General features: G+C 38.9%; 1 pseudogene; it reads right to left on the bottom strand.

Annotated features, from left to right (window-relative positions):
* Positions 1-982: 982 nt before the first annotated feature.
* Positions 983-8,755, bottom strand: LOC112202562 (annotated as a pseudogene).
* Between the last annotated feature and the right edge of the window lie 7,075 nt (positions 8,756-15,830).

Raw genomic sequence — 15,830 nt, 5'->3', positions numbered from 1 at the left:
AGCCAGGGACCGGAGATACAATCAAGTTGCGATTTCCGTGATGATCAGTCGCCGACGAGAGAGACAGAAGAAAATCAAAGACGTACCCGATTCTACTGGCGGTCGTCGATTCCTTCAGAATGTCCAACCTGGCCTCGCCGAGCTTCTCAGCGACGAGGACCGTCGGCTTGGCATCGAGCCTGGCCGCAGAGAGCATGACGACAAGTTTCGGGGCGGCGATGGCGAGAGCCGGCGTCCTGGGCGACCTGCTGGAGGGATGGAGGGAGGGAGAGAGAGATCTGACGTCGTCTGGAGAGAGCTCTCTCTCTAAGTGAGAAACAAGAAGATGGCAAAAAAGTCCAAAAAAAAAATAAAAAAAGAATTAATTGGGTATTAGAGAAATAATCTCTTAGAGTGTTTTGGGTAAATAAGGTTAAAAAAATATTAGTGGAGCAAGTGGGCAATTTGGTGTCTAAAATTGGGTAAATGATCATTTCCCCTTTTTCTTGATTTAGATACGGAGGTGCACTCAAAACTCGTGTGACACTACTTTTCATCATCATCACCTTCTCGTCTTCCAAAGCCACCAGAAACATCTATTATGTCATAGTGTCGGTATTTAATCTTGAGCTCAAGAAACTCTTTACTAAAATTGATTTTCATAGGATCATTCTGAGAGTGGAAATTATTATATGCACCGACGGTGTAAGTGACCCAACCCTTATAAAATAATCTCAACCCTTGATATTTATTATCAACTTTATTTTTAATAAACAAAAAGTGTATTTAATGCAATCTAACCATTCATTTATGTTGGTGCAAGTGCACGGCGGTGCTTTGAATAATCTCTCTTCTGAGAGCAAGAACTACAGTTATGGTGCCCAACTCTGGCGCAAAAAAAAAAAAAAAGGGTTGAAAACAGCTTTAAATGTAAATTGTTATCCTAGTCTTTTGGAACCTACGTTACTTGCCAAAAACAAAGAAGAGCTGAATATTCAGTTCATTAGCATTATGGATTGAGAAACATCGACAGGAGGAAAGGGAAAAAGACACGGTACAGCCCCCATGCAGATATGCATGACAAATTTATCTTCATCCACATCAGTAATCATCGCCTCTTGATATGACCTCTTTGCAGGTTGGCCGGAGTAAAATTGTATGCTCAAACTGAGATACATAGCTCCCTTTAACATCACACAGAGGAGGAAGAGGCTGCCAGAAGAAAAACAAAACCATTACATCAATTTCAATTCAGCAAAATGATAATACAGCAGAAGATTAACAGAAGCTATATTGTATTATAAAGTTCAGATGATCCCTCAAGTATAATGCATCCCCTTAACAGGAGCAATGCACATATTTTGTTGTCAGCAAAATTAATCAACCGAGAAACTGTCAAGCTGGTCAGACTATTTTTCAATACAAGAAAAATTTGAAAGCCCGCCAACAGGGAGCAGCCCTAATTACACAAGTGCATATTTGAAAAAGAGATTTTCACCGAAGATATTTTAATTTAACAAGGAAAAAATTTATGTTTCCGAGATGCCCGTCTTATAACCCACGTTAAAGCATACATTTATATATACGAATCCATATGTCTATAAAATTCGTATCGCCTATCACTAGTAGTCAGATCCTAACTTGATTTTTCTGTTTCTGTCAGTTCACCAAATGCTCTACCAACTCATCCGTAGTCATTCAATGCAAGCAATCCCTAATACATGAATCCCAGTACAAACAAATGCAGATTAGTACCATAAAGGCTGAAAGCAATGTCCACTTTTAACTTATGGTTAGTGGTCGCAGATCCTAATGTGTCAACAGGACAAACGATACTTGAGTGTAAATTATTTGTGCTTCGCTTCTCACACTCGACTACATTTCTAGTATGACACTATAGCTCAGAGCTAACTTATATATAAACCCTTTTTCCTTAAGACTAAAACATACTAGAGCAACAACTAAACGACATGCGACGCATGTATATCATAGACCTAAAATAAATTCTTCACTTGAAAGTGACAGTTACAGCTTGTGTGTCATTAACTGTAACATATATATGCATTACTATATAAGTTATGATACTGAGTTCCTGTGGATGATTATTGCATAATAACAAATAAAGTCAAACTAAAGGCATGATTCGTGATACTAATTAAGTCATTAGTAATGAAAATTTGTTATTTTATGGGTACTGACTTGAGCAGTTAATATACAAATATTTGGATAAATGCTGATAGGTGGAACATACCTGGACAATGCCAGCATCGCACAAATTCTTAAGCGCCATAAGATACTTGGTCTCCCCCAGGCGGTCTAAATATCGCCTGCAGAACGCCAATGTGGAGAAGTTCTTGTTAATTGTTGCTAGCAATTGCTTTGCCCTAGGCAGCCTCAGTGGGATGTGGCCGGCATCAAAATTTTTCATGTAATGGCTGCACTCTAGATCTTCTCTGACATATCCTTTCCCTAAATAAGTTAAATAACATGGGACAATTAGCACAGCAGCCACATGTGAAGTACCATCTATTTCACACCCAGAAATCAAATTCCTGCCAACTACAAAAACTTGGTTTTACCGGTTGATGCGAAAGTTTCAATCGCAAAAAATTCACCCTCTTCCATTTTTGTCTGCTCCCCTCCTTTCACAATGGGAACTGATTTTCCAGCATGGATTTGGTAAGGTCCAATGCTATGTCCATTCAAGTTCCGGATACTTTTAACTGCCACAAGTATCCATAATTTATTATATGACGAGAGAAAACACCAAAATCTCTATTTGATGTGCAAATACAAATACAAGATTTGCATAATCTCTACTACTTTATTTCCAACAAAGGCATAACGTCTTCTGCCACATCACTTGATAACCAAAACTTTGGAAACTGCTTGGTGCCTCTACTATTGCCAGTTCATTGAATTACATCATGAATTATGTTTTGCAGAACTAATTTAAAGCTGAGGCACAAGAACATGGTTTTCCCAAGCAATATGATGGTTAAAGTTCAACTAAAAGAAAAAGCCTCTGACAAAATAGTGAAAAGGCTACATGCATAACATGTCTTACCCTTCCCAGCAGCCCCATTTACAGGAGCCTTGTGCACCTGCCTTTTTTTAAGAAAATAAGAATGCTGGAAGTAATAATGCTACACATTATACCATTAAGACTATGACAAAAGTAACTATCTCATATCATTAGGAAAATTACCTTGATACACCTTCCCATTTATTTCAACCTCATATGATTCCATGACTTCTTGGATTGCAGCACCAACATCACAAAGACGCACATCAATTCCAGACTCCTAAAAAAAAAATGAGACCGATAATAACTGTGTAAGAAGCTTATTGATTAAGGCACTAAAGTCCAATTCTGGTAAAACTCCATGCTGTAAATATGTAATGACGATCAATCACAGGATAGTAATAATTATAGAGCAGAATACAATTTACAACCCTGAGGTCTACAGTGTTCCAATGACAATACCTGTCAGGGGACTGAACTAGGAACTCTAGATAGCAACAGCCAAGTAAGAAACCAATGCAAGAAAAGAAAAACAAAAAACTTTTAAGTACCAATGAACAGAAGAGAGGCAAGTTGGATGAGATCCCACACATGCATACAACAGATTCATTTCCTATACAGCCCTTTTGGTTTTTTTTTTTTTTTTTTTGCCAGAGGGCAGTCCATGGTCCCTTCAATGGTCTGCCTAATCCCTGTTGCTCAAATTTTGACAATGTTAAAACCAAAGTACTGAAGTCGTTTCATTGTTACCTGGCCGTCAGTTTGATCACACATTAAGTAATGCTCGGGCTTTAGTGGCACCCACGATCTCTTGTCTCTTGAAGTGTATTTTGGGATTTCACATTTTTTTTTTCTTGGCTCCCTTTCTATTTTTATGCACTGTACTTACTGTTTATTCAATGCTTTCTAGGTGGTCTTGGGCACGAAAGGCTGCAAAAAATCTAAAAGCTCAAAATCCCCTTCAATCAATAGTGGTTGGGTTGTGGAACCCACTAGCGCCACTTCCTCACTTAACGTATGTGCCGATGTGCGTATGGTAACAATGAAACAGGTTCTAAGAGCAAGTTCACCCGTAGTCAAGAAATGTCAAGGTCGAGAAGTCAATAATTCGACCGGTCAAGATACTGTTCACTGCCACTGGACATGGGTTTGCACCCGTTTTTTTTCTTGACCGGTCAAAACTGTTCATCCACTTTTACTGTTCATCAACTTTTACGTTATTTTGGGGGTCGTGAAAATTGACTTTTTTACGTTAGGAATTTGGGAAACCTTCCTTCATAAAAGTTGTAGAGCTCGTCGATACGATCTTGTACATATATGAAACGCAATATTCGGAGTTCGTATGAATTTATTATGAATTTTTGAAATCTGAAAATTTTCTATAAATAGCAAAAAAAAAAAAAATTCTATTTTGTTTCAAAGGACGAAAATTTTTCTTTATTGCATTTTCCCCCCTCCGGTTCTCTCTCTCGCAGCTGCACCAGAGCTGGCGGGTTTCGTCCGACCTGACCCGGATTTTTCTTCGTCCTCCGGCCAAGGACCCGACCCCCCCCGAGGTCGCCTCACCTCGGCCGGCCGCTCCGTGGTGTCAGCCCGCCCAGATGCTGCCCCAGGCTGAGATCGAAGCAACCCAGGCGGGTCTGCTTGTTGCTGTTGCTGCTTCAGTTCCACGATGTTGCTGCACCCGAGGTCGCCTCACCTCGCCTCACCTCTTCTCTCTACGCAGACGTCACCCACGTTTGGGTGTGGGCCGAGCTGGCACAAGCCTTGGCTGGGCAAGGAAAATGTCATCCTCTTTGCCCGGTCAAGCTTCTGTTGGTGGAAGCTGGTTTTTTTTCTTGCCCGGTCACCACCTCAGCAAATCCATTCTTTGCCCAGTTAAAGAGTAACCGGTGGACTTGCTCTAAGGTTTTGACATTATCAAAATAGAACAGGGAAACACTTAAAAAGAATGTATACCACAGGGTATTAAACTGCATGTTATAATAAAAATCCAGCTAATAAGCTAGTTATAATACCCCAGCAGAGCAGTAGAATGATTCAAAAAGTCAGTGACATGAAGACTACTTTCTTAGAAAGACAGAGAAACCACTCAAAGAGATGTTACTAAAAACGAAGCACAGAAATAGGAAGACTGAAGGTAATCTTACTGGATGCCCACATAAAATGGTATTCTCACAACATCTCAATCTTTCCTCCCCTCCAGTATTCAGCATGCCCACTGTAAATACACAATCCTGTCAACCCTATCTACCCACCCCATTCTCATTTATACCAAATACTGCAAGTCAAAATTTGTTTATCACAGATACAGTATCTCGCATCCTTTTATGAGTGTTAGGAATGCCTTTTTCTCTTTGGTGCAACCCCCCCACCCACCCCCTTCTTTATTTCTGAAAAAGAAACACCTTCCAGTGAAAGTAAAAGAGGAACAGGAGGAGCTGTGGACAAGAAGTTCACAGCCGAAAAGAACAGGGGAAAACATCAGCAAAACAAACAGGAACAAGAAAGCACTAGTGACACACTAGCCTAGGAGACACAAAGCCTGAAAACTAACCTACAGCAGCCTTTTAGTCCTGAACAATAGAAGATGTAGATTTTGAATTCATTAAAAGTGGAAACCCATAAGGATAATAAGAACCTAGCTCTCCCAAAGTTCATCAACCCCCACACCTTTGCAATCTCCTCTTTGGTTTTCAATAGACTTGATCACCACAATACTGAATACTTGGGGACCCTCGTTAACAGTGTAAAGAAGAAGGCCAAAAAATTACGACTTGATTGCACATATGTTTCAACCAAGTTAGTATATATGACGTAATCTTGACAAATGAATTTTAATAGACTTTTGTGTAATGGATATCTACCATTCTTGGATTATGATCATTTGAGTCATTTTGTAGTTACTCATCATATTATCCACTTAAACATCCTATTCTCAAACTCACAACAACAAACAACTACTTTACAAGCAATAATTTTCATGGACTTAAACCAAACAGTTATACAGATTTTGATGGACTTATAGAAATTGTATGGAGATGGGGTCAATTGACACTTAACAGAACAATAGGATACACTTCAAAAGTGTATTTGTTGAATACTGAGGAGATAAGAGTACCTTGATACCCGTATTTGTTGCTTCACGTGAGGCGATGATGCCTTGCCCTTCAAAGCGTAAGATAGTTCACCACCAAGAGGTGACTTCTGAAGAGATATCAAAATACACTCAAGCAGTTGAAATTGAATTACCATCAACATGGATTCCAAAATCTAATTTCATCACATCATCATACTGAAGCACCGTCTTGTCCCCTGTATTTGGGGTCCAATGAGCAGCAACCCTCATAACACGGAGCAATGAATATAAATACAACCATATGAAGGACAATAGACGAAATAAAATTCATGGCTGACATATTAAAAAAGATTACCAATTCAAAGAGCATCCTGTGGGGAATGCAATGCCTGCTTCCAGACCATTCTCAGATATTAACTTACGGACTGTGTTCTCCAAAGTCTCACACAAATCAGTCATCAACATTCCAGGCTTTAAAATCCCTCTGATGTATTTCCGTACCTATTTAAATGTTACCAAAAAGCCACCAGTTGGTTTCCTCTCCAGGATATTATAACTTAAGAAGCAACAAATTGACATAATGAAATTGCACCTGGCAATGAACTTCTGCAGCTCGACGAACTGAATTATATAATGGTTTTTCAAGGCGCTCCAACTCCCTCTTCTCTTCAGAAGTAGTCCTCCACAAGTTGCTGAAACACAATACAAAATTTGAGCTAAAATCTTCAATAAAATATGAAACAAAAATGCAAGACCTACAAGGATCAAGTATCGTGCAAACTAGAAAACTGGGATACATTTAATTTACAGGATAATAAATCTAATAAGAGTATATTCCATTACTGAGTGTTCGATGCTTCTGGTCATGCATCTCCAATGAATTCCTCAATCAGATACTGAGATTGGAAATCAGTTTCACTGCACTTATATCAACTCCCCCCACCCCAAAACAAAACAAAACAAAAACAAAAAAAAACAAAAAAACAAAACACAAATTCTTGATCATCATATTCTAAGTTGCAGAGAACATTACAAATTTGACCATAACTTTTAGTGGATTACAAAATCACAACCCCTAGAAAAGTGCCTAAAAGCTTTGAAATATGTAAAGTTGCGAGAAAACAGCATATACTCACTCATCTCTATATTGTTGAATTTCGCCCTCAGGAAACTCCCCATGTGGGAACAGATCAATAAGAGGAATGGATGGTGGATCAGTTTGCCCATTTAAAGATTGTGGATCAGTATGCTCTGCCTGTGCTTTCTTTTTCCTGCACATAAGAAAAGACATTATCAGCTTTCTAGTGAAATTGTTCTGAATAAACTTATAAAAACCAGAAATGTTCCTTACTTGCTCTTATTTTTCTTCTTCTTCTTTTTTGAAACATCTGCACAATGAAAACATTAGGAACACATCAAAAAATTGGAGTATAAAACAATAAAGCTGTCCAGCAAAGGTAGAACTCCACTTACTATTAAAGTTAATTCACAATACTAAGAACTTCCGATTATAATAAGGCAGAGATACTATGGAACTCTTAACCCTGGAAGAGGATCACCCACTTGCTACCCTAGGGATTCTTAGGTACAAAACCTGTGACTGAGTGGAAGATGTGATGAGTTCTGAAAACCTTATAATTTAAAACATAGTTTTCCTGTTTTTGCATGGCAAATTCCCAAAACAAACCGTTAGTCTCATACTCTCACCTGGTTGGGATAATTGGAAAAGTATGAATGGTCAAGACATGGACAAGACTTAAGGTAACTCGACTAGGACCATTAGAATGGATTACATCAATCCTACAATCCAAGATTTGTACACTTTATTTTCTCTTCTAATGGCAGGGAAGATTGTACGGTGGAACCAGACTCCTGATGAAGAATGAAGGTGGTTGCATGCAGAGTTTATGGTACCAATTTTTCAAACGAGGAGGAAATATATAGATGTTTGGCACATGTCAGTTTTAACGGAACATTAACAGAAGCTAGTGATAGGTTACATTTGAAATAAAATCGAAAAGTTCAAGTATTGGTTGTGATCAAAATTGAAGTTCAGGTACCATCGATAAGATAGAGGATAAGTTCAGGTACCATTTATGATAATTACCCTTTCTAATTTGTTAAAAGACCTTTCTAAATCTTCTCCTTCTATGGTCTTCTATAATCGATCTCCAATCTCATAGATACAAAGACTATGGACAATCGATCAATTTGGGCAATTTTACCGATAACTAAAGACCTCCACTAAAACCATGAAACCACCGTAAGCATTTTCTGAAATCATGAAAGCAGTGTAAGCCTCAGCTGAATATGTGATTTGCTGGGAGGATATGGAATATGTGATTTGCTGACCGCTATATATAGTTTCATTGTTTATTACAAATGTGATGTGCTCAAAAGATTATCAAGATTTCAATTTCAATTTCGTAGACTCGGCTCTTCTTGTGCACATAACTTTTTACCGATCAAGAAGAAACTTCATTAATAATGAACTGGATACGATAACTTCATGATCCGGTATATGAATATAACAATTAATAAAAGAACCCAAGCACCAATCACGTCTCATCAATTAAACAAAATAACCAAGACTTGAGATAAGTTGTTGACCATTGTCATGGGCTCTATGAAAAGTCAAAAAGAGCACACGGTAAGCCATTCACATACGCCATTAATACAAACTTGAAAAGTCTTTTTATCGTGGAATTAAAACAGTAGAAAATTATACAAAAGTACTTGTCAATTTTAGACTTTTATTATTCATAAATGTAAATTTCACAAATGGTCACTCAATTATGACTCATTCGACACTTTGGTTACTGAAGTTTCAAATATATCACTTTGGTCACTCAACTATTACACTCTCAATCACTTTAGTCACCCAAGGAGTATTTTTTTTTAGGGAAAATGATAATTTACCCAATTTCAGCTTAAAAATTGCCCACTTGCTCCACTAACAGTTTTTTAACCCCATTTACCCAAAACACTCTAAAGGGATTATTTCCCTACTAACCAATTAATTCTTTTTATTTATTTTTGGGACTTTTTTGCCCTCTCCTTCTTTCTCACTTAGAGAGAGAAGTCATCCTCCACTTTGCTGTGCTCCGGTGACCAGTGGCCGGCCGCGTTCTCCGGACTCCTGCAACCGGTGACTGGACTCCGGCGTCCAGTGACCGGAATCCGACAACCAGTCACCGGAATCCCGAATCCGACTGCCGGACTGGTGACCGGATTCCGGCGTCTGATTTTATTACCACCCAATAATCATATTATTGCCCCCCAATAATCATATTATTGCCCCCCAATAATCATATTATTGCTCCCCAATAAACTTGTTATTAGGGATCAATAATTAGTGAAAAATAAAGATGTTTTAAATTTTGAAAGCTTTCGGAGGTTTATCCAAATAAATAATCTTATTATTGCCCCAATAAACATTTTATTTCCCCCCAATAATCATATTATTGATCCGCAATAGACATGCATAACTCCTCAATAAAACCTTCTTTTTTCATTCTTCTTTCTCCTTTCCTTAGACATGTATAAGCCTTCTGCCAAATACCAAAAAAACAAAAAAAACAACAACAGAAAGACGTCGTCCGAGTGAAACAAAACCGGCGTCTGACAAACAAAACTGGACGTCTGACAAACAAAACCGGCGGCGTCTGTCCAGATCGCCGCTGTCCAGGAAAGAAAAGCCCCAAGGGAAAAGCTCGTCGTCCGAGCGAAGCCCAGACCCGAACTTGGAGCGTGGAGCTTAGAAGCTTCTTGGACGTCTGACAAACAAAACCGGTGTCGTCTGTCTAGATTGCCTCTGTCCGGGAAAGGAAAGCCCCAAGGGAAAAGCTCTTCGTCGTCTTCGATTTCATTCTTGCATAGCTTCGGGGACGTTGAAGACTCTAACCTGCATTTATCCGATTCGGATTTTGATTTGGCTTCGGGTCATATCCACGTTGAGAGCAGCGTCGTCGGCGTCACTCAGCCTCACCGTGTTGCCACCGTCTCCGTTGCCATCAGGATAGGAACCTACGCAGGCAAAATCGATTGGGGTGTTCCTCGCCGGAGAGAGAGAGAGAGAGAGAGAGAGAGAGAGAGAGAGAGAGAGAGAGAGAGAGAGAGAGAGAGAGAGAGAGAGAGAGAGAGACAGAGAGACAGAGAGACAGAGAGAGATCAACAGCTGCAGAACCTGTGATTTTTTAATTAATTGAAGGTTGAAATCGTCATTTAACACTGAATTGGGTAAATGGGGTTAAAAAACTCTTAGTAGAGTAAGCAGACATTTTTGGAGCTGAAATTGGGTAAGTGGTCACGGCCCCTTTTTTTTAATGAAAAAATTAACAAAGTGACTAAAGTGATTGAGAGTTTAATAGTTGAGTGACCAAAGTGATATATTTGAAACTTCAGTGACCAAAGTGTTGAATGAGTCATAATTGAGTGACCATTTGTGAAATTTTCCCTATTCATAAAGCCACCAAAACTTTTTTGTCTAAGTAAGCCACATAGGCGCATTTGAACCCATCCATTTTTCTCCTCTCTGACTATTTTGCCCTCCCAAACATAATAACTAACTAATGCTTATGCAACTGAAATTTGAAGCTCACATCAGATCGATCATGCTCCCTGCAACTTTGAAGCTTTCTTCTCTGATTCTTCGACCTTTGCAAATTTTTGCATGCAATATATCTTGCTCGTGGATCTTATTCCATCGATGTTCTTCATCAAATTATAGTTCTTCGTCAATTCAATGTTGTTTGAAATTAATTTTGTTTCAATTCAGAACTTGACTTTGAAATTGATATAGAAATTGATTTGGATACGTTTCATTGGAAGTGAAGTAGATGTGTTGTAGAGTGGATATGTGTAATGTCCCGTATCTCAATTTATCTGTTTACTAGTCATTTGGACGGTAAACGACAACTACTTTCACTTTTTACCTTGTTTCGATAATTTTAGTGGACCAAAAAGTTGACTTTTTGAGAAAATTTTCTTCACAGAACTAGATGTGTTGTAGAGTGGATATGTGGTACGTTTAAATCGGAGTTCGTATACGAAAGTTATAATTAAAAAAAATAGAGTTACTGTTCATGGTAATTTTTGCATAAAAAGGGAAAGTTACTGTGGTAGGTTTCCATTTCCAGAAACCCACCCCAGAAAAATTTCTCTCTCTCCGGCCCTTTTTCATTTTTTCGTCGATCCGCCGCTGTCTGACCACCAATGGGAGTGCAACCAGGCTTGCTCGACGCGCCTCCTCCTCCTCGACACGCCGGTGGTAGTGGGTCATGGCGATTTGGCCGGAGAAGAGAGAATCGAAGCCAAGAACATCACTGTAGCAGGTCGGGGTTTTCCGGTGATTTCTTTTGATTCTGGCCACCTCCGGCGACGAAGATCCCATCATTTGCTGATGAATCCCTCTAAGTTTCATGATCCAATTTGAGGTGTGGAAGGAGAATAAGGATGGTTTATTAAAAGTGTGAATGTGTTTCTACAGGTTTTTGATAGTCCATTTTTAAGGGTGACTCTGCTGAATTTTCAATAGAGTTATTCCTAAGGTAGGCCCCACATAGGGCCACCTCGGATTTCAAGATGAAACTCGGGGCAGATCCTTTCAACTTGGTATCAGAGCATTAGGATGTTAGATTCTGTAGACTTCTTTTCTTTCTTACTCCTTTATATGCTTAGTGGTGCCTAGTACCTTTTGAGTGATGGCATGACCGCAGCTGATCCCCATCATATACTCTTTGGTACTAGTGTGTTCATTGTGTATGTAAAGTAGATAGGTTAATGCCCTAGTCCTTGAGCTTTGTTAACCTTCTTTTCTTCAGGTGCTATGCCTCCTAGACACCAAACATGTGGGGAAACTCCTCCCACTCCAGGAGATGGGGATGCTCCTGAGGTATTTGTGAATGCATTAGGGCACTACACTCCTTGGTTCATGCACTGATTTCACCATGGAGTGTGCTAAGAGACACGAGGCCGAGACTTTTTCTATTGCTACCACATCTATGAAGGCTCAGCGTTGGCTTGATAGGATAGAGAGAGTTTTCTCCCAGATGGAGCTCCCAGAGAACAAGAAGGTGGGCTTAGCGGTGCAGTTCTTAGAGGACTCGGCATGGCACTGGTGGTGTGGTATTACTGGAGATATTGGAAATGCCAACCAACTCACTTAGGATCAGTTTAAGACTTATTTTTGTGAGCGATATTTCAGTGATGGGCACCTTAACAGTATGCAGGACCAGTTTTTGAGTTTAGAGGAAACCATACCATCTTGGAGTTTGAGCACGAGTTTACCTTTTTAGCCCACCACTTGCCAGACTTGGTGTGGAGTGAGCAGAATAAGATTCGCAGATTCATCACCGGACTTGGGAGTCAATATAAAGAAAAGATGTTAGGCACACCATACCGGAGTTTTGGAGAGGCAGTTTCCTATGCCATGGACATCGAGTCATTGTCATCTTCTAGCTTTCACCCTAGGGATACTGGTGGCCCTAGCCAAGGTCCGTCTAAGAGGGCCGCTTCCACTTCTGGATAGGAATCTTCAGGAGGTAGTAGAGGTGTCAGTTCGGATTTGACCACTCTACCAGACTTTGGAGGACTCCACGTGGGAGGTAGTCAATCAGAGGAGTGGCAGTTCAGTAACAGTACTAGTCAGTCTAGAGGTGCTTTAGAGAGATTTCCTACTTGGAGAGATTGTCCCCCGCGTCAGGTCAGGGATGTGACTTAATTGCTATCAGTGTGGACAACAGGGTCATTATAGGAGGGATTGCCCTATGTTGACTTCGGTGATGTGCTCATATTATCCTATATTTCTATGCCTCTTAATCTTGGTTTTTATATTTAGTTCTCCTTATTTATGATTCATTTACATCTTTTAGTGTTTTTGTAGGTTTTGTTCCTTAGAAAGAAGAAAAGAAGCCAAAATGAGCTCAGTAGGATTGAATGGCAATGTGCAATTTGAGACTGGGAATCTGCCGGTGCAGATCATCCAACTTCACCGAATTACTGGGAGTTTCCCAGATAGAATCAGATAATGAGCCTTATATTATTGGAAAGCTACGGATGTCTAATTTCTGTAGAATTTTATGGATCTCGATTTCGATACTTCTGGAGAAAGTTATGATTATTTGAGTGAAGATAGGTCAGAAAGGAAATCTGCTCGGGAATTTACAACCATTCGTGGAGAACTCAAGTTTTGTGGGCACAAGATCATCAATCCTAATGTTTCAAGGAAGTTAATTCAGATGAGGATTAAATGATGAACTTATTCCTACTTCTACAAGAGATATTTCAAGGTTTTCCCATTCCAAATGAAGAAAGGAATCTAAACCCAAGTCTAACAAGAAAATTTGAAGCCAAAGATGAGCAGAAATCTTCCCTATATAAGGGAGCACGAATTTTACATGAGAAGAGAGTCTCGAAGCACATTGTAGACGCCTAAGGAGCGGAGACGACTCATCCATCTTTCCCCTTCTTTTCCCCTTCCATTCTTTTTATGTTTTTCCTATGTTTTATTTAGTTATTTTTTGCTAAACCTTTTTCTAGGGCTAGGATGATGCCTTATCATGATTGTTTATGTATTTTGATGCTTTATTAATGGATTTATAGTTTCTTTATGATGAATGCTTAATCGCTATTTGAATTGATGCTTTATGTTTAAGTTCTTTGATTGATCACCTTATGGCTTTGCATATAGTAATTGGAAGAAAATTTGAAGTAGAGATGCAACATAATTTGATTAGCTTCTTGTGATTGAGGGTGGTAAATTACATTATTACTTGAGAAAGACTATTGGTTTGCTTGATTCCCTTGTTTTCTAAAGTGTAATGAGTCTTGCATGTTAAATTTATACCTGAGAATGATAAACTGCATAGTTAGGATATAAGAGCTTTACCCGAGAGGGAGAGCATCATACACTTAAGGAAAACTATGGTCTAGAGTGCCTGAGAAAGACTTAATACGGGAATTATCACCAAATAAGAAATAAAAGAGTCTATTAATTATATCGAAACATAAATAAGATTGTTAGTGGTTAATTCTGAAACCCTAGGTGTTATCATTATTTGTTTGTTTGTTTCTTTATTTAATTTTCACATTATTTGTTTAGTTGAAAACCTTAAAACCATATCTTCTTTAGTTTGATTGTTTATGTGTTTTTGTGTTTGGATTAATTAAGTTAGGATTTAAATTGATTATCAATCCTCAATTGGAACGACCTTGTACTTGCACACTATACTAACGATGATTCGTGCGCTTGTGAGTTTTAATTAAAATTTCACAACATCAGGGTGTTATGCAAGACGCCAGTCAAGGTTCCAGTCAGACATTAGGAGGTACATCCAGCGGTACCCATGCTAGTTCTGCCAGGGGCAGCACTTCACGGGGTAGTGGTCGCCGTGGACGTCCAGCGACTCAGACGAGACTTCATGCCATGATTCAATGAGAGGATCATGTTTCTCCAAATACTCTCTATGGTATGATATTCTTTCCTTGAAATTATTTCTTGTTACGTTTCACTTGGGGGACGCGTATCCGTTAGAGTTAGTATCGTTGAGTGGTTACTTGTTCTTTTCAATTTTGAGGACGAAATTTTTATGAGGGGAGATTGTAATGTCCCTTATCTCAATTTACCGGTTTACTAGTCATTTGGACTGTAAATGGCAAATATTTTCACTTTTTACCTTGTTTTGATACTTTTAGTGGATCAAAAAGTTGACTTTTTGTTCGAGTCAGTTTTTGAGAAAATTTTCTTCACCAAAGTTGTAGAGGACGTTAAACCAAGTCCGTGGATATGTGGTAAGCTTAAATCAGAGTTCGTATGTGAAAATTATAATAAAAAAAACTAAAGTTTCTGTTCATGGTAATTTTTACATAAAAGGGAAAGTTACTATGGTAGGTTTCCATTTCTGGAAACCCACCCCAATAAAATCTCTCCCTCTCTCTCTCTCTCTCTCTCTCTCTCTCTCTCTCTCTCTCTCCGGCCTTCTTTCATTTTTTTTTCGTCAATCCGCCGCCGTCCATCCACCAATTGGCGTGCAACCAGGCTTGTTCAACGCACCTCCTCCTCCTCGACACGCCGGTGGTAGTGAGTCATGGTGATTTGGCTGGAGAAGAGAGAATCAAAGCCAAGAACACCATTGTAGCAGATCAGGGTTTTCCGGTGATTTCTTCTGATTCCGGCCACCTCCGGTAACGAAACCGGTCATAATCGAAAATCAATCCTTCGCTGATGAATCCCTCCAAGTTTCATGATCTAATTTGAGGTGTGGAGCTCACAATCCATAATCAAGTTATAGACAGTTTTAAGCTTAATGCTTATTTTTACATTTCAATGAATATCATGCAATGAAACTTTTAATTCACAAAGGCTTTTTATAAACTTGCATTTCCGATATTCATATATCAAAAAGTTGACAAGCACAAGATATAACTAGTACAGTGACTAAAACTTTAATCTAATTACATGTATTAACATGCTTGCTCAATTTAATTGACTTGCTTTTATGATCCTGGTTACGAGCATGCAAATTTTCAATTCAATTTGCATCAAATATATGTTTCATGACAAAATCATTGAAAATGCAATTGATCAAAAACCATGCCATGTCACTTTATATATGTATAATCAATCATAGAAAAGATAATAATACTGTAACATTTTAGAACATATCAAGTCTCATGCAACCCTAGAAGATCAAATATATATGCATGCTCATTTTGCCTAATATGCTGCAATAAGTTTTAACTTTTGAT

This window comes from Rosa chinensis, chromosome 1 (assembly GCF_002994745.2).
Source record: "Rosa chinensis cultivar Old Blush chromosome 1, RchiOBHm-V2, whole genome shotgun sequence".
NCBI classification, from domain to species: Eukaryota; Viridiplantae; Streptophyta; class Magnoliopsida; order Rosales; family Rosaceae; genus Rosa; species Rosa chinensis.
Note: the sequence above shows the minus strand (reverse complement) of the source record. Positions and strands in the feature narration are given on the sequence as shown.